The sequence below is a fragment of the Protopterus annectens genome, chromosome 5.part0 (assembly GCF_019279795.1).
Source record: "Protopterus annectens isolate FY-2018-M chromosome 5.part0, PAN1.0, whole genome shotgun sequence".
In the NCBI taxonomy this organism is placed as follows: Eukaryota; Metazoa; Chordata; order Ceratodontiformes; family Protopteridae; genus Protopterus; species Protopterus annectens.
The window spans coordinates 664,785,906-664,805,212 of record NC_056735.1 but is presented as its reverse complement, the minus strand read 5'-3'; the positions used below and the strand labels follow the sequence as shown (position 1 = coordinate 664,805,212).

The following is a 19,307-nucleotide window of genomic DNA, read 5'->3' as shown; positions in this document are numbered from 1 at the left end:
ATATATATATATATATATATATGTGTATATATATATATATATATATATGTGTGTGTGTATATATATATATATATAATATAGAGAGAGAGAGAGAGAGGGGAGAGGATGGCAGCAGCTCTAAAGTTGGAGATTTCAGTGGAGTTACCTCCTTTGTGGATAAGTAGGGTATAGAACTGTTTCCAGATGGAGGGTACTTTGGATTCTGAGATTGAGCGGTTAATAGAGATAAGATAGGCAAGTGAGTGGGCAGCTATCTTAAAGTAAGATGGGATGTTATCAGAAGATACTGAGCATGGTTTCAGTTTGGAGAGTGTAGGGTTTGAATGTATGTTGTGGAGATGGGCTTGAGGGAGTAGATTTTGGGAGGTTTAGTTGGAGGAAATTGGGTTTATGGGGGTCGTTGTATTGGAGCTAATTGAGTTTGGGTATAGATTCTACCAAATATTAAAGGTGTTGGTACTTTTCTGCTGGTGTCTTTTCTGGGCTAGGGTTGGGTGAGGTGGGGTTTCCAGGATGAAGTATTTGATAGCTTCCAGAATTGTTTTGGGTCAGGTGTTATAATAGAATTCTCTGTCTTTATTGATAAGGCTTTTGGCCAGGTTTCATTTATATCTTTGTAGGTCATTTGGTTTTTTTTTATTTGTAGCCATTTTTTTCCAGGATTTATCTCTAGTCTTCATGAGAGTTTGTGTTTTTTGCTAACCAAGGAGATAGTGTTGCTTTTGTCCTAATTTTACGAGGTGGGGCTAGTGAGTTTAAGATATCCAGAAAAGTAGAGTTGAAGGCAATGACAACTTCATCTAGGGGGAGCTGAGTGAGCAAGTCCTAGTGTACTCTAGATATTGGTGTTAAATGTTTCTGAGTTGAAACTGGATTGCTGTGCTTATCCAGCAAGGAAGGGTATTTTGTAGGATTATCCCTCTAATGTGAATGAATGCAGCAGTAGAGGAACAGAGAAATAAAGGCAGTTATGTCCCCCACCCCCCCAAACAGTAGAAATGGTTGCCAGCACTACCTCCTTGATGCCCTAAAGATGCACAGCATACCTGGCTTACTCTGAGAAGTCTGGGGTGGGTATGCACATGTACATCTAACAACTGGTAGTGGCTCCGGAACAGCTGGAATGAATGAGGCAGTGTGAAAGGGAGACAAAACTTTGAAAAGGTTTCCATCCATACTGCCAAAAAGTCATTCCCAAGAACTACTCAGAAGGGGAGTCTCCTCAATGATGTACTTGAATATTTATTGCTGGCTGTAGTACTAATGTTTGGCAGTATGGTACTCGTTACTTTGTCCATGCAGGTACACAAGTTAATATTCCTAGCATTCATCCCTGTGGACAGAGTTGGTAGCTCCTTTCTTAGCAATTTGTCATTGTGCCTGATACTATCCATGACCTGTCCACCTTTGACCATCACTGTCCAAGCACGCCATAAATTGTACACCATGCAACAGACGAAGCTGATACTGTGCACTTAGCATTTAAAATGTTAACACCAGGGGACATGCACCTTACTAACAACCAGTTGGTGGCATAAAACCCACAGTTCAAAAATACTGTTTCTGCATCCCAGTGTTAGTCTGTAGGATTTTCTCAATGTGTTTCAACAGGAACAGAAAGTCACATTTATGCAGAATCACTCTTGAGATTGCCTGCCTCAACACTCTGAATGTTAGCATCACCAGTATGACATGCCCCTTCATAAGGGAGGTTACACTGCTGATGCTTTGTTTAGAGAATATTCCCCATTAATACAGGCAGACTCCTGCATAACTGTATCATGTACACCAATAATACACATCACCCCTTTCCCCATGTCAGAGTTAAGAGTAAAAATCGTTCCTACTTGTTGCTGGTAATCTGCTAATAGTTGCGCACTAATCCCATTATGGCTAAGTGTAACAAGTTTCCAGGGCAGCTACATGGCACTGCCATTTACTAGTTCTAGTATCTAGACATATGCGAGGAATGTTTGCCATGCCCAGTAATTTGGGTCCGTATGTTAATGTTTTACTTTACCTTGGTATGCAGCTGTCCCTGGCAGTATATACCTGCAACTAGATGTCTTATTCCCAACCTGAATCCATGTAAGAGGCTTGCTATATCATTAGTCTTTCAGTGAAAGGTTACTGTAAACAGTACATGTACCCACCTGTTTTCCCCCAATAAGTCTGTCACACAGATTCATGTTTACTGCTTTATTACATTTTTATGCTGTTGTGGTTTGTGTTCTCACAGCAAGAGTTAAAAAGACAATGGCTGCTTATAGTGGCAGTTTCTCTGATGGTCTGAATGGGCACTAAGAATTCTGGCTAGTTGTGTCTTGTGCATGAGCCAGAGTTGCATAGAATGCTGCTGTGAGACCAGTATAGGCATTTATAGACTAGGCACTAGTAAACTTTGACCAGGACCGAACAGATGGAAAGATTAACATTATGATTTAGCTCTTTCAAACAATGGATGTTTGACAGATTACTGAAGCAATGGTCTTATCCAGTAGGACTTTTTGTGCCATGAATGCTCACCCGAGTAAGTATTGCATGCTAGAATATATAAACACCCACCCTTCACAACTTTGTCAGTTTTCAAGTTTCTTCATATAACTGAGCAATCTTTAGGCCCCAGTGGGCTCGGGCTTTTCATTGAAGTTTTCTTTTTATTTTCACTCTTCATAGGTGGAGTATAGATCAGTAACCTCCTTCACAGCTCATAGTGCTGTAAACATACATTTTGTGGGCATGCTGTTGATTGAAGGCATTCTGCCCTTCAGGTAGTGTGTGCTTGGCTGTAGTTCTCTCATGCCCCTTTAATCTAGTTAATTCTAGTTGCTATTTATCTTGGCTGTTGACTGATTTAGTAGCTTTGGCTTCAGTTGCGTTTAGGTTGCCAGCCATATTTAAGTATTTTCATCTCGGGCGTTCTCCTTTGGGAGTCCTAGGTTCTTTTCTAGCTTTTGCCACTTTGTAGAGGAATAGGTGTGTACAATTATTTTTAAAGGATCCCCGTATTGCTTTTCCACTTCTAGTGATCATAATTACCCTTGAATTTCTTTGGTATCACTCACCTTTTTCTTGGCTTGAGGGTTTTTACTTTTCCTCTTCCAGACCTTGGCTGTCCTACCTTTTCATTTTGAGGCCAGATTTATTCTCCAAGCACAATGACATCAGATTGTATCAGTTCCGTCTTCGTTCTCAGAGGCTTACAGGTAGATCTAGTACAAGTATTTCCTTTGCCTCTGGTTTGCCCACAATTCCAAAGCCTTCCTTTTTTGTCCATGTCCCAGAATGCCAGTATTTGCATGCTTATTTCTCTGGGATTACAACTTCAGTTTTGTAATGGTTGAGCCAGCTGTTATAGGTGGCCCACTGCTTGGTCCTTTGCTCTGGCTGGTGCATTTTTGGGCAGAGGTGCAGCTGGTACAGGCTTGTTTGCCAACCCCTGACTCAGGCCTTGCATTGGAACTGATGTTAGATCTTTTTCTGTAATAGCTTCAGTTCTCCCTGAATGTACTTTTGACCTAGTGCAGGCCTGTCTGATATTGGAGGGATCAAAGATGGCTCTTAGACTTGCACTAGATTCAAAGGAACCCACAACTGTGGTACCTGCATCCACCACCGGTCTCTGAATGGCCAAGCACAGATCTTGTACACCGATTCCAGGTGAACCTAAGAGAAATCTTTCAACTTCATTTGGGGGCAGATCCAGGAATTTTCTTGCAAGGGTGTTCTGCATGACTGCTTTTATCTTTACAGTGTGAATCCCCCAGAGGTCTGACAGTGGCAGTCTTAACTTTGTTGTCTTGAGGGTGAGTTTGAGTGAAAAGGGGCTCAGCTTTTACGCACGCATCTACACACGCATCCTACAGACTGTTTAAGGTATTAGTGAGCACTTGTAAATGCTGGAGGTATATAAACTGTTCCACACAGGCATCTGCTTTCTTGTCTTGCAGGTAAGATGTAAACCACCCGAGTGCCTTAGCCAGCCTGGTATGTGTGCAGGTGTGACACAGATGCTTGCTGTCATCTTGTGGCAGTTTGCTTTGACGGATGTATTCTTTTAATGTTTCCAGAATCCTGGGAGCTAGATTGAGCCCTACAAGTCAATTAATTCTTGCTTGGATGACCCAGTTAGCCCATTTGTTCTTTTGGGAGGTGGCTAGCTTGATGGCCCTGCAGACTGGCCTTACACTATGGTAGAGCATTCGCCTGCCTTATGGCAGCTCTGAGCTTCTCTATTGCTGCTTGCTGCAGGACACATGCCTTGGCTTGCCTTCTCACCTCTGTACATGTGTATATAAGCATCACATGCTCATGTGATCCTATTCCACTGATGCAGCACCTAGTGGCCATGGCAAGGAAACCAAATGGTGAGATACAGCCACCTCCCTCTCTCCAGGGTGGGCAGTCTGGCAATGGCCACTCCTGTTGGCCAGCTGAGCAGAAGTCATGGCTTCATCCCTGTATGCCACAGAGCTAGCCTGCCTTCCGTTATCTTTTTCTTGCAGGCTGATAGTCTGTCTCCTGTCAGTTTCTCAGTCTTTAACTGCATTAATTTTTCTGTTATTGGCTTTTTTAGATAAGAACTGGATTAGGGAATTGTGGAGTGCCGTCTTAGCTGCCCTCATATTTTTCCCAATTTTTTTGTGTTGAGTACCAGTTTCTGTCTGTAGCTGCAGCACAGCCTAATTTAATGCCAGGAAGACTGCTCTGCGTAGGCTTTCCTAGTAAAATCACTGCCACCATCAGAAATTTGTGAGCTCAAATGGAGGTGAGGGGGGTACAGACGGGTGTCACGAAACGAATTGTGCTTTTGTAGTCTGAAAGCTGTGCTCACTATACTGAGCATGTGCACTCTGCCAAGTCCCACTCAAGGAGGCTTTTCCATCCTGTACCCTTTTCACTGTTAAAACTAACTCTCGGATTGCAAAAGCTTAAGACACATTATGGATCTGAGATTCTGTCCAGATTGGTTTTTGCCAGGCATTCATCACTTGATAGCAACTTTACTCTGAATAGAGACTTTAGTATGTACTTTGCAAGGACTTGAGTGTAAAGTTTGAGCAACTTCAAATAAAAACTGAGCTACATTTGCCAGTTTTGTAGTGGTATAGTTGGTAGGTCCTGTAGATTAGTTAGTGTGTACTTTCTTTTCTGCATAAATTAGCTCGTAGTTGGAGAGCTAATTACCTGTCCTGTGTCTATTGTTGCTCTACTAGGTTTGTTTGAGTTTGAGGGCCTAGTGCCAGTTTAACTTAAAGGGCAGAGCAATTTCCTTGTTCTCTTTTTGCTAATTAGATGTGCTGTTTATTATGTTTGTCATAAAATTTAGTGCGTCTAACTTTTCTTAGAGGTGTGATTAAGGTTTTATTTTTTGTTAGTATACTAGTGTTTCCTTCTTAAAATGTTAAAGAAAATTAGGGAGAGCCTAAGCCTTCAGGGTTCAAAAAATACCAGAAATGTTCTCTGATGTCAATCACTGATGGGCATAATATATGTTTTTATTGTTTGGGGGCCATTCACCTCCAAGACACTTGCACGTTCTGCCATTCCATAAGCTCCTGGGTTTTACAGGAAAGAGAGAACAAACTGATCCTCAAAGGGCTCCTGAAACTTTCTTTTCATAAAGCTCTACAGAGGTCTTCAAGTAGATCCCCTTCTTCCAAAAGTGACAAGACTACGAAATGACCATCTTCTGCTTTGGCTCATTTTGAGCCTCATCAAACACTGATTAAGACTTCGGATACATCGACCTCAGTCCACAGAACTGAGAGCAATCATAGATTTGGACAAATCTAGTCCTTCGGCTACACAGCCTTCAGAGCCGAAAGGGGCTTGGAGCTGGTCCACTGAACTGTTACCAGTCTCCCCTACCTTGGGGTCTCCCAATTTTGGAGAGGTCTCTCTCCAACCCTCTCCTCCAGGTCCTCCATGAGCTTATCGGACGATGACGTGGAAAGGGTGGTACACAGACTTCTGACGTTGCTGGCACTGGCTAAATTTTTGGCTTTGACCCAACCACTTTTTGAGCCATTCAAGACTATTTACATCCACGACTGTTCCTTCTCTGAGCTAAGCTGGGTCTTCGGAGCCTGAATGCCAGGTACTGCTTGCTGTAGATTCTTTTGTTCTGAGACCCCTTCAGGAGATTTTGGAACAGATTCTTGCACCAAAATTTTCTGTTCCTTGTGTGTCTAGGAGCCCCAAGTTCTCTGGTCTGCTCTGGGGGGTGGCAGTAGGGGATGCTCGGATAGTGTTTCTTCGGTTCAGAGTTTAACTTTCTAAGTTTCTGCTTGGCTGAGCTTTGCTCCTACATCAGCCTCTGAGCTGATCTCCATGCAACCTGGGGATTCCCTTGGTTTCCTCAGAACTGGAGGTGTCCTCTGAGCCGCGGGGGGATTTACCTTCGAGCTAATGAGTGTGCTGTCCCAAGCTACAGCTCGCTTGGCACTACCCCATCCACAGGACAGCAGAGATTCAGAGCCTCAAGGAGCCCCATTGGGTCAACCCCACTCTTCCAAGACCTGTCCAGAATACTCTTCTGAGGAGGCTCGAGCATGCAAGAGGAAGTATATAGACTCCCCTGATGAGTCCATGTCCTCTGACACTGACCTTGGGGTCGGAAGGGTGCCCCCACAGTCATCCTCTGAAGTTATCTTTCTTGCAGATATCCTAGAGATACTGAAACAGACGTCTGGGAAACCCTCAACCCTTCCGATGAGTCTGTGTACCTGAAGGCTTTTGGATTTCAACCTTCAGCCTCCTGGTGGTCTCCACCTTTCAATGAGCTTATTGGAGTTGGGTAGTTGAAAGGCGTGGTAGTCACCAGACACTATGGAACCAGTCCCTCGGAGGTCAAATAAGTTCGTCAGTCACTTCGGAAAAGGAATTTCTTACGAAAGGTGTTCCTGTAGATGCTATGGTGGTGGCAGCAGCCACCAAGAAGGAACTTCTAAAGCATCCTCATTTGTCCATCCACCAAACAAGGACTCACGGATGATGGATAAATACGGGAAGCGTGTTTTTTCATAAATGACTTTTACCCTTGCATTGCTGAGCTACGTTATGCACTTTATGAGACTGCAAAGAGATGATCTGAAGGAAGTTAGGAGATGCTGTCCTGGGTTCATTGGCTGTGGGGGTGTCAGAAAAGGTCACCTCTCAGCTATCTACCTTAAATTCCATCATTAACTCCTCCACAAGCCTGATATCCTATGCAGTGGATGGAGTGAGCAGGGCAGCAGTTCAGGAGTTTTCCTAAGGAGGCACTCCTCTATGTGCTTTTCATCTTTGCGGAGCCTTTCAAGTCTATCTTTACCAATGCCCCTTTTAATGGCTCCTCACTTTTTGGGCCAAACATCAAGGACACACTCACCAGATGTGAGCAGGAAGGGAAAAAACTCTGCCGTTGGAGTATGTTTTTCTGTACCTTCAAGACCTTACCCTAAAGGTCAGAAGAGTGGGAAAATGTGGTTCAAAAGATCCCAGAGATTTTTTTCAAGACTCATGAGGTGAGCCCTCCCCCAGGTGGCGACAATAATGGTAGACTCAGTCCTAGAGGCAGAGGGGGTCTGCAAAACCAGGTTGACTTGGTTACTTTTGCGGCTGGCCCTACTTGTGCTCCTGTAAGAAGGCCCAACTGCTGTACTCTGGAGGCAGTCAGGGGCATTTATCTTTGTACCCAGAAGCCAGGCAAGATATCACAAGAGACAAGTGGGTACAAAGTCTAATATCCAGAGGCTATTCCATTCCATTCCATTTTGCTTTTCTGTCCACAGATCAGAACAATCCTGGATGTTCCACCCAGTTGAACAGCATGCCCTAGTGTGTTCATCAAATGCATGTCAGTAGTCATGCCTCACGTGAGATGTCTGGGATTCCAAGTGTTTCTTTACCTAGATAACTAGCTCCTAACTGCACCACTCTTCAAACTTGTTCTCTGTTGGGGATTAGTCATTTTACAAAAATCTGCTTTGTTGCCTTGTCAACATATTACTTTCATAGGCGCAGGTCTAGACAGTCTCCATGATGGCATGACTGCTTCCCGACAGGGTTCCTCTTCTCTGACGACAAATAGCCAACCTACCCAGAAACAGTGAAGGAAAAGATGATTTTGACAGTCCTAGGAACCATGGCTTCAATGATCGCTTTAGTTCCCCTAGCCAGAATGCATATGAGAATTCTTCAATAGCTCCTATTTGCTTAGTGGTTATTTCAAGAACTTCTAATGTCTCAAGTCAGAATTACTGAATCCTGCAAGAGAGATCTATGGTGGCTTTGGTCTGACCATGTTACCATTGGACCACTTTTTGTTCCACTACAGCTTATAGCTACGGTGACAACGAATACCTCTTAGATTGGGTGGGAAGGGGGGGTGTTATCCGGGAAGGACAATCCAAGGCACATGGCACGAACATGAGGCCCATTTTGCGCATCAGTGTTGAGACACGAGTGGTGCTTCTGGCATTGCAGGTGCTCCAGGACTCTTCCACTATGAACGATTGCAGTCCAGACATGTCAGTAGTCTGGTACATAAACAATGACGGACCAGATCATATCCCCTTTGTCGAGAGGCACTGAGAGTATGGCAATGGGCAATCTCTTCCCAATGTTTTCTAGAAACAACACACATCCCGAGGAAATCCAACGTGATAGCTGACAAGCTCAGCAGGGCCAAAACATAGCGGAGGAGATTTTCTGGAAGTGGGACTAGCCTTGCTGTTTGCCACTCCCATGAATACCAAATGCAACAGCTACTTTGCCCTAATCTTCCTTTGGAGGGAAACAGAGACTCACTTTTTCACAATTATGGGACTTTGGTACACATTTCCCTCTCTTCCTCTCATACCCAAAGTAATTCAGAAAGCAAAATTCTTGGGAAGCAGGCTGATTCTCATTGCCCCATATTGGCCTTGTCAGATTTGGTTCCCCTTTCTCTGGCCTCGCCTACAGGAGAAACCGTGGGTTCTGTACACACAGCTCTAGACCTTCTGACTCTAGTTAGGAACTCTCCATCCTGCTCTTCAAACCTGCAATTTGACAGCTTGGCTGCTCCACTTCCAAACTTTGTCAGGCTTCAGGACTTCACACCAGCAGTCAAACACATTTTGGTGTCTTCTCACAAGGCTTCTACCAGGAAGTTATATTCCAGCAAATGGAAGAGGTTCCTGCTCAGTACAAGCAAGAAACCTTGAATCCCTACTCTACCCCAATCTGTTCAATTTTGGAATTTCTTGCGGAACTTTTCGAGCAAGGCTCTGCTGCAGCTACAACTGAAGTCCAACTAGCTGCAATTTCTAATTTCCACCTTGGTGAATTTACTCCTAATCCGATGTCACACAAATTGTGCAAAGCATTTTTAAAAGGCACTTGTTTGAGGGCTCCCGTAAAAGAACCTCACTGTGGGATTTGAATTTTGTCTAGACTCTTCTAACATTACCTCCATTCGTGCCCTCATCTTGTGATCTCATATTCCTCTCTTGAAAAACCATTCCTGCAGATGTAACTGCTACTAGAAGAGTTTCGGAGCTGCAAGCTCTTTCAAGCCACCATATTCTGTTTTCCATAAACAGAGCATCTCTGCGAACTAATCGTTCGTGCCAAAAGTTTGTTCCCAGACCAACAATCTCTTGAGCTCCCAGTCTTTTTTCCCCAATCACAAGGCAGAGTTCAAACTTTATCTGGTTGTACATAGACTACTTGGGTTTTATCTGCGTAAAACTAAAGAGTTCAGGAGAAGAGATCAATTGTTCATCTCCTTTTCCAAAGCAACAAAGGGCATGCCAGTTTCAAAAACTATACTTTCAAATTGCCTTTATACACTTCTGATAACGCGAATACCATTCAAAGATAGAGGCTACTCGACCAGAGCATTAGCAGTATCCTGTGCTTACCTAGCCAGGTTGTCAAGAGCAGTATTTGTGCCATTGCTACATGGGCAAGTCCCCATATGGTCATTATTCATTACATAGTTGATTTGGCCTCCAGGGACAGGGCTTCGTTTGGTTCCACTGCTACTCAAAGGTATACTCCCGTGAGCCACCCAGGAAAATGCTGCTAGGGACACTGTCCCATCCAGTAAGAATAAAGGCGAGATAGGACAGCATAAGTTATGTACTCACCATAACATTCCATGTTTGTTCATCTCACCATTTATTCTTCCAACCCTCCCACCTTCCCCCACCCAAGGACTCCTAGAGGACCTAGATGAAATCTTTTTTTTTTTTTTTTTTTTTAGTAATGGAGTTCCTTTGAATTTCCTTATTTCTATTCTGATGTCACATTATTAATTTAGACACACTGTTTATTGGCAGCAAACAAGATCTGGGGAATTACACCACTGCATGATGGGATACCTATTGTTCCACGAGCCAAGTCAGACTTCGAGCTAGTGTATTTGGTCGATTTGGCTCCGAACCCATCTAGTAAGAATGAATAGCGAGATATACAACAAACATGGAGCGTTATGCTGAGTACATAACTTTTTATGCTCCACTCTGACAGGAAGTCTAAACAAATGAAAAGCTTCTGATCTTGGATGACAAATCCTCTTGCTCAGGAGTTTAGGAATTTGCTGTGTAAAAGTGTTCACATTGAAACTTTTACTACGAGCTGACAGCTGAGTAGGGAGTGCTAGTTGAGAGAATACAGTTAAGTCAAAATGTGTAAGGCTGAATAAGAACCAGCTGTCAGCTCGTAGTAAAAGCAAATTCCTAAACTCCTGAGCAAGAGGATTTGTCATCCAAGATCAGAAGCTTTTCATTTGTTTAGACTTCCTGTTCAGCTACAGATACAAGTTAGTTCATTGGAATTCAAGGGTACGTGCTTCTTGGAGCCGCCAATTCTTTGAAGACAAGCCCCTGTAAGAGCAGTAATGGGTCATTCCAAGTTGGCAAGTTTGTAATTGGTGGTCACCTGGTGTTATAACAGCTAAGTGCAGTGAACATTTAATCTCCAGCTAGCTGGGATTTTTCCAGGAGGAGCTGCAGTGCTTCCTTCAGCCGAGAATGGGAAGCACACCTTGCAGCCCTATGGTAAGCTGCTTAATACTAGCAGTGAGGAAAGGAGCTGCATATGGGTTAGTGTGCAATGAAGCACCAGGAAGCAGATCAGCAGTATGGCATTTGTAGTACTTTCCTATTTCAGGGAATACTAGATTCTACCTTGCCTAGCCATGTAAAATTTCTTTACCATCTTACTTGCTCAATTAATTTTAACTTGACGTAACCCTTAATCCCAGGGGTGTTTCCCATCCAGTCATCCAGGCTCTTCTTAGAGGGCTAGAGAGGTACTCTGCTTGATATGGAGAGGGAGTCTATTCCACAGATGGGGGAGGCTTTGCAACACGTCTATCCCACCAACAAGTTCTATTAATGTCACTGACCAGGCTAAGGCCTTGAGTGTGGGTTGCGTGAGTGGAGTTTGACATATGGATCTGCAGCAACTCCATAGATAGATATATATATATATATATATATATATATATATATATATATATATATATATATATATATATATATACAGATTTGGACATTACCTTTTAGACTGCGGTCATATGTGAAGGTGGCCTTCTGCTTGTCCTTGCTGGATGTGGCCAATTTGGACTCTGTGAGCCTTGGAGGATTTTACCACTGACCTTATTTGCTTGTTCAGGCAAAGGAGAGATTGCTTCCAACTTGGCACCTGCTCTTTCTTGGTCCTGGACAGCAATTTTTTCCTTTTATTATAGTCTGTTACTACTGTCCACCAAGCAGGTTTACTCTTCCTCGAGGAAGATGATTTGGTCCTGTCAGGTATTGCTGAGTCGATACAGCTATGTAGGAGCTCAGTTTTTTTGTTGTAGGTTTGGACATCAGTGCTAGTTCCATCTGAAGGGACGGTGGCTGTAAAGATGCTTATACCTGCTGTGAGGAGATTGTATTCAGCTTTGGAAAAGTTGTTTTGTTTGACCCAGACGGGGGGAGGGGGGGTTCAGGGGAGATGATGACTTCAAAAGTGATCACTTTATCATTGGATCTTGCCAAGGCGAATGACACTGTAGGGATGCTACAGTGGCTATTCATGTTGGTTAGTACCAGGTCCAGGATATTTTCACCTCTCAGAGGTGTTAACCAGCTGATCCAGTGGATTGACGTTGAAGTTGAAGAATGTCTGAGTATTCATGTTTGGGCCAGAATAGGTCTTCCACTCTATGGCTGGGTAGTTAGTCACCCAGGATCAGGGTAGAGGGTTGAATTGGTTTCATGTAAGTCCAGAAAGGTGGAGTTGGCGTCATGAGCCATGGTTGGTGGGGTATAGATTTGTAGCTATGATTTGAGTTTTGTCAACGGTTAACTGCACTTGGAGTGTCTCCTATGCGTCATTCCATTTGACCATCCTGTAGGTGTGCATGTCTTAGATAAATATTGAAACTCCACCTCGTTTGGCTTTGTAGCCCCCCATTTGGTGTCTGAAAGTATGGTAGTTTGAGTAACTTGGTAAGGTTGGGGTGCTCTCCACAGCTTTGAACTAGATTTAAACGACTGCACAAATGTCAGCATCCTCCAAGGCAAGGAATGTTTGCACATCATGCTAAGACTCCTAGCGTTTAGCAGCACAACCTTTAAATTTTGTTTAGAATTTTTCATAACACTTCAGAATGGGGGCTTGTATATATGGGGGAAGATATGAACTTAGGTTTGCATTTTAGGTTAGAACATGTTTTCAGCAACTTAAAACTGCTTATAAAATTCAGTTTGCTTTATTCCGTTTTCTGTATTTTGTTTGCTTGTATATTCGTACAGTAAACATAAGTCTAAAGACCAGCATTTTCTCCATGTCATATTGTGCAGATAAATCTGCTGTGCCTTATTTTGTTCTGTATTCTATTTGTTGATCCCTTTTCATGGACAATGTATTTCTTGTCAAGTTTGTAGGTTTTATTCCAGTCTGCCTCTTTGTGACTTTACGAATTTCCATCTGTATTATTTTACATGTCTCTCTTTTTACATTTCTTTGTACTGGTTTTCTAATTTGTAGTGCATTTTAATTCTAACTCTTGTCCTGTTCAAGATATACATCTTTCTGTCATCACCTTTGTTTTACCATATTAGGATGAGGCTTGTATGTCAATTCAATCATCACAGTACATGTTAAATATACATTATTGTATATTGCAGAATGTAACTAAAATTTAGTGGGGGGGGGGGTTTGCAGGGAGCAATCCATTGTACGTCAGTGTGAGGGATTTCACCAGCTCCTGCCCTCAAAACAGTGGGGAAAAGAGAATAGCCACCCTGTGACGCATATTTTTTTGTTCTGTCAAATACAAATTTGTGTGTTTTTCACAAACTACAGGAGAAAAGTGACAAGTTCACAAATTGTACTCTAAGGTGTAGGATAGCAACATTATACTGTCTGGTCATCACCCTACTCCTCTAGGGATGCAGCACCTAAGTGACTAAAGGAGTCTGGAGATATACCACCAACAGTACTGGTGAAAAATCTACTGCACCAATTGAAGTCCACACCTTAAAATAATCCGCGGGTCAGTGCCACGACAGAGTTAGTGTATGTATTTTCTGCTGGAGTGGATACTTCAAGGTCTTGTTTTTGAGTATATAATCCCAGTATTACTAAAGCCCCTCATTAAGCAAGTGGAATGCTTTTAAAGAAGCTCATGTTTCAAAAAGAAAGGAACAAAGTTGTATTGGGTTGCAGATGTGTGAACCCTGCTGGAGATGACCATCAGTGATGGCTTGCTAGCAACTGCAATTAATGATTTTATTCTTCCAGTCCTCTTGTTCCCTCATACTTTCTCGTACTCTTAATCACTAATTCTTAACTGGAGAGTTTTTCACCCAGAGCATCTCTGTTTAGTCCACTTAGTTTCTTGCTTCATCATTGACAGTGTCTACTACTATTCAGCTTCATTGTACTTTCCATATGAGTTTAATGTGATGATCCACATCAGGCGGGTCTATCAAACATTCAGTGTTAATGTTTATATCTGTCTATGGTCAATATTAAATCAAGAATTTGTTAAAGCGAATTTTGAAAGTATAAAGTAACACAACATAGAAATCACCTTTGAAACTAATAACGCCAGGGAGGCTTTTTAAAACAGTTTCCCCAAATGTATGACACGTTTTGACACCCAAGGATTATTTTAACAGGTATATATAGGCTTTTGCATGACTGGTTAAGCATTTGCAAGCTACCTGTCTCTAATAGATATAGGTGCTAGACCAGGGGTAAATTTCAGATTCCCCATCCGCTGGTCCATGTTGCACTTGAATGGGGTTAGGGAGGAATTGTGCTTCACATGGATGGGAAGCATGTTCCAATTAAACATCCTGTGAGCTTCATAACTGGAGTTGGTATGTGTTCCACATTTTGCCCATTTCTTCCACATTGAGAGTCGGTGCCCAAATTTTGGGGATGGAAAGTTAAGGACTATGGTATCAGCTTTTGTGTACCATGAGGATATGTCTACTGCAGCTGTCAGTTTCATGCTGTTTATGGAGTATTGGGTATCTAGCTCAGCAGGTTCTCGTATTACTAGTAAATACCAGATGCGCACACATAAACTGATCCAGCCTTGCACTATATACTATCTCTGAAGTTAATGTGGATGCTTGATCCAGCCTGGCACTATATACTATCTCTGAAGTTAATGTGGATAAGCATCCATCTGTGTCTGTCCACTTCATCAGGAACCAAATATTCTGTTACAGATTACATTCAAGTGTAGAAGTCAGACCTCTCTCTGTATCACAGTGCACACCACTGATCTTAATGTACTGTTTCATTCGTCAGCCCTCTTGTTCCATTTTCTACATGGGGTAATGGAATCGTGTTAACTGTTGCCATCTCTCGATTCAGTGCCACCCTCCTGCCTTCTTTGACACTCTTGTCTCAGATCTTTCACACAATCCATTCACCTCTTTGCTGGATGTCCTCATTTCCTCTTATCTTCTTGTCTGTCCCAAACCTTCACCAGATTCTTCTGCTTTTCTGCATGTGTCCAAACCACCATAATCTGTTCTCTTGGATCATTTGTACAATTGGAGTTACTTTGGCTTCTGCTCTTATTTTTCTTCATCTGTCCCACAGAGTGCATCCTACCACCTTTCTCAGGCACTTCATTTCCATCACCTCTAGCTTCATCTGTTCTGCCTTTACTGCCCAGGTTTCTGTACCATACAGTAGTACTGGTTGCATCACTGTCTTGTACACCCTACTTTTCAGCTTCTTTGGCATTCTTCTGTCATAGACTGCACCTGACACTTTGTCAGTTGGCTGCAGCCCCAGCTGATTCTGGCTTTGACCTCTTCATTCAGACTTCCATTCTCCTCAACCACCCTTCCAGATACTTGAGCTAATGTTCCATTATTTTCCCTTCTACCTCATTCTCGGCTTCTTCAGATTTCCCCAGTTTGTTGCTATTATTGCTGTCTTGTCTGTGCTTAGTTTCATCCCATGTGCCTTCAGTTTTGCTTTCCATTGCACTATACTTTGCTGGAGTTCTTGCTCAGTCTGCCTGTAATGCCACATCATCTGGAGACAGCAACTTTGATGTGTCCCCTCCAGCTTGTTAATGTAGTCCATTACCACTATGAATAGTAGTGTGCTCAGAGCTGAATCCTGGTGTATACCCACTCCCACTGGGAACCCCTCTGTGAGGCCAAACACTGTTCATACTTGAGTCATTGGCTCCTTGTACATAGCCTTTGCTAATTCTACCAGTGTTTCTGGGACTTCAAACCACTGCAATACTGCTCAGATCAGCTTTCTTGAGACCATGTCATATGCATTCTCCAAGTCTAGGAATGCTCAGACTTTTTCCTCCTCTCTAGCTTCTCAACTATCCATCTCACTGCAAACATTGGGTCAGTTGTGCTGCATTCTGATCTGAATTGCTCATCTCCCATCTTTACATTCTACTACTCTGCGTACCTGTTAATCACCCTCTCTAGAGCTTTCGTGCATTATGATAGTTTGATTCCTTTGTGCTGCCCACAGTTGTGGATGCCCCCTTTATTCTTGTACACCGACATGAGTGTGCTTATTCTCCAGTCATCTAGGACACACCCTTCTCTCCACACTGCCATGATTACCCTCAGGAGCCTTTTCTCCCCTATCTCACCCAACATCTTTATATCTGCTGTGACTTCATCTGAGCCTGCTGCTTTCCCTGACTTTATTTTCCTTAGTGCTGTTACTTCTAGGGTAGGCTCCTCTTCTCTTGTCATAGGCTGATTCTGGGGCAGTACACCTTCTGTGGGTTTTCCTTCATTCAGAAGCTGCTGGAAATGCTCCTTTCATCTGCCTTTGATATCCTGTGGAGTGGTGAGCAGGTTGTTGCTGGCATCCCTTATGAAGGGTGTGTGACTATCATCTTTATTTTTCTTTGCCTCGCAACCTGATATAGTTTTTGTGCCACCTAATGAGTCACTTTCCAGAATTTTGTAGTGCCTCTGATGCCGTCTTTGCTGTTGCTACAACTTTCTTAACTTGTTAGCCAACCAGTATATTCCTTCCTAGCGTGGTTGTTCTTTTCTATCTCCCACTTTTTCCTGCACTCCTTTCTTCTAATTACTTTCTGGAGTTCTGCATTCCACCAGCAGCTTTCCTTGTATACCTTATTTCCATACCCAACACTACCACATATCTGTTGTAAAGTTTTAGCACATGCTGTTTGAGGAACTGCCATTCTTCAAGTCGACCTATTTCCTCTTCTTGGGGAGCTAGAGCCATGAATAATTCTTTGAATTATTGTATTTTTTTCTCCAGTCAACTTCCAGGTTTTCAGCCTGGTCTCTGACCTTGGAGCCTTCTCTGACCACTGCTTGCAGCTGATTGTGATAACCAGTGGTTTATGCTGTGGGGCTAACTTTCACTGGGGATATGTTTGCAATCATGATTCTTCCCCACTGCCTTTTCCTTACTAGAAGGAAGTTTACCAGAGTTGCATGTTGGCCACTCATGTATGTGATCTTGTGACCATCTCTTTCTGAACCATGTGTTGGCTACTGTCAAGCCATTTCCTAGACAGAAGTCTAGAATGGCCTCTCCTTTGCTCCTGTTGCCCCACCCATGTGGACCAAGGCAGTCCTTGTATCTTGTTCTGTCTGTCCCAATATATGCAGTCAAGTCACCCATTATCAATACGTATTCATGTTGTCCTGCTTTATCTTGTAGGTCCTGGAACTGCTGTAGGAATGCACTTTTTCCTCACTATTGCAACCCTGCTGTGGGGCAGATGCTGAGATTACAAATGCTGTCCTATCATTACACTGGAGTATGATTGCCATGAGTCTTTCACTAATTCTGATATCCCTCATCACCTTCTGAAGCCTCTCACCACAATTCCCACACCATTTCTAGTCGGTCTCCCTCCTGAGTAGTAGACTCTGGATCCCAAGCAAAGTTTCTTCGCTGCACTTCCATTCCATCTTGTCCCTGGGATGCATAGGATGGCCAGCCTCCTTTGTAGCATGTCATCCACTTCCAAGCTGCGTTCCGTCAGTGAACCCATGTTAAGTGTAGCAGTTCATATTTGGCAGGTTGATTGGTTTTACATCCAGCTTTCATTCAACAGAGCTATCCCATGTAACTCCGGCTGGGCAACTAAACACCGTCTGGACAGTAGCTTATTGACCCAAGGCTGCTGGGCTTTATGGTGGGGGCGCACTGGCCAATAGGGGCACATACAGCCCTCTCACTATTAACATGGGTCCCTGGCAGAGGTCTGAGTAAGGCTAGGTCCTCAACCCACTTGTCACCGGTAACTGCCCATGTCCATTTACCGACATTAGTCAACATGACTGAATCACCTAGAACCATATTTTACACTCAAGTGGCTAGCCCTGCCATGGCGCACAGTCTGTGATCCATGTTCTATACTGAGGATACTGCGCACCACAATAGATGCCCCAAAGAGGTTAGTCTGTACAACCCCCCCCCCAATAGGGCACCATATAAAGGCTGCTGCCCACAGCTCCATTCATGGGCGAGTTTGAGATGGAAACCGCATGTTTTTCAGAGGTGGGAGGAACCCCCACAGAGACTCCAAACATGCAAACTCCAAATAAGCATTGGTCGGAAGTCAGGATTGTACCTTGTTCATGGGAGGTGAAGACTTGACCATTATGCCAACTTGTCTCTTACTGGACTGTTTCTCATGTTCTTTAAGTAGCTGGTTTAAAATTCTGAATCTTTGCATTCCATTCTAGTATACACTTACCATGTAGTGGTACTCATCACAGTAAATTAACTGCAATGCATCTCTTCTGCTCTTCACTTTGGTTCTGTGTGAGACAGTAATTTTCTTGGCACTTTATTCTTCTGCAACTATTTCAAGCATTTTAAGCTCATCGTAGGCTGATTATCCATTAGCAGTATGACTTTTAGATTTGCATAATCTGTGATGCAATTTATCCCTTCCTAGGCCTTCCACTAAAAAGGAGCAACTTTTGCTGAGTCGATGTACCTAGTCACCAAAATTAATATTCTTACTGGCATCTTAAAAGGTGGTGTGTGGTCTTAACTTATCTGCTTAAATCCAGCTAGTAATCATAGGAAATGTTTCTAAATATGCTGAGTTTGATAGTGGGTGGGGTTGAGAATCTGTAGTAATAGTAACCCAGGATTTCATTTCAGCTCTGTATAACCATAATTAGGAGGCATTGACTAGTTTTTTTGTTCACTTTGATTTTAATGTATGTTTAAGTTTACCCTTAAGGTTACAAAAATTGAAGTCACAATGATTGATAAATGCTTGAAGTGTTACAAAATGGTATGTTTATCATATTCTCGACTTCCAGGACACCAGACTTTAGGGCAAGTGCAATTCACTAGTTGCAAGACAAACCGTGGTTAGTGTCCTTATGAAGTTGGATCAATCATCATGCTCTGAGTGACTGTAGCTGCTGGTAGCATTGTGAAACTGCAGGTGTGCAGAAAGGGAAGGTAGCCATGTTAGGCAAAGTAGACCAGACTTCTGGGTAGTAGCAGTTTGAAAGGGTGGAAAAAAATAGGTTTCTGGAATTGTAGTTAACCTTCTGGAATTGTAGTTAACCTTCTGGAATTGTAGTTAACCTTCTGGAATTGTAGTTAACCTTCTGGAATTGTAGTTAACTTTCTGGAATTGTAGTTAACCAGCTTGTTTGACAACTTTTTCCAGATTTTCTTCTGGGTTGTTACTTTGTGAGGGGTGGCACAGTGGCAAACAGATCCCAAAGAAACTGATGAAATTTCATGGAAAGCTGATTTTTTATGCAAAAGTTATGACTTACATAAAACATGAAAATATACCCTGAATAAAATCC

General features: G+C 42.9%; 1 protein-coding gene across 3 annotated transcripts in view; it reads left to right on the top strand.

The window, feature by feature from the left end:
• Positions 1-19,307, top strand: part of LOC122802746 (glycogenin-2-like) — a 1,303,570-nt gene that overhangs the window by 850,548 nt on the left and 433,715 nt on the right. The gene's annotated exons all lie outside the window — the stretch shown is intronic.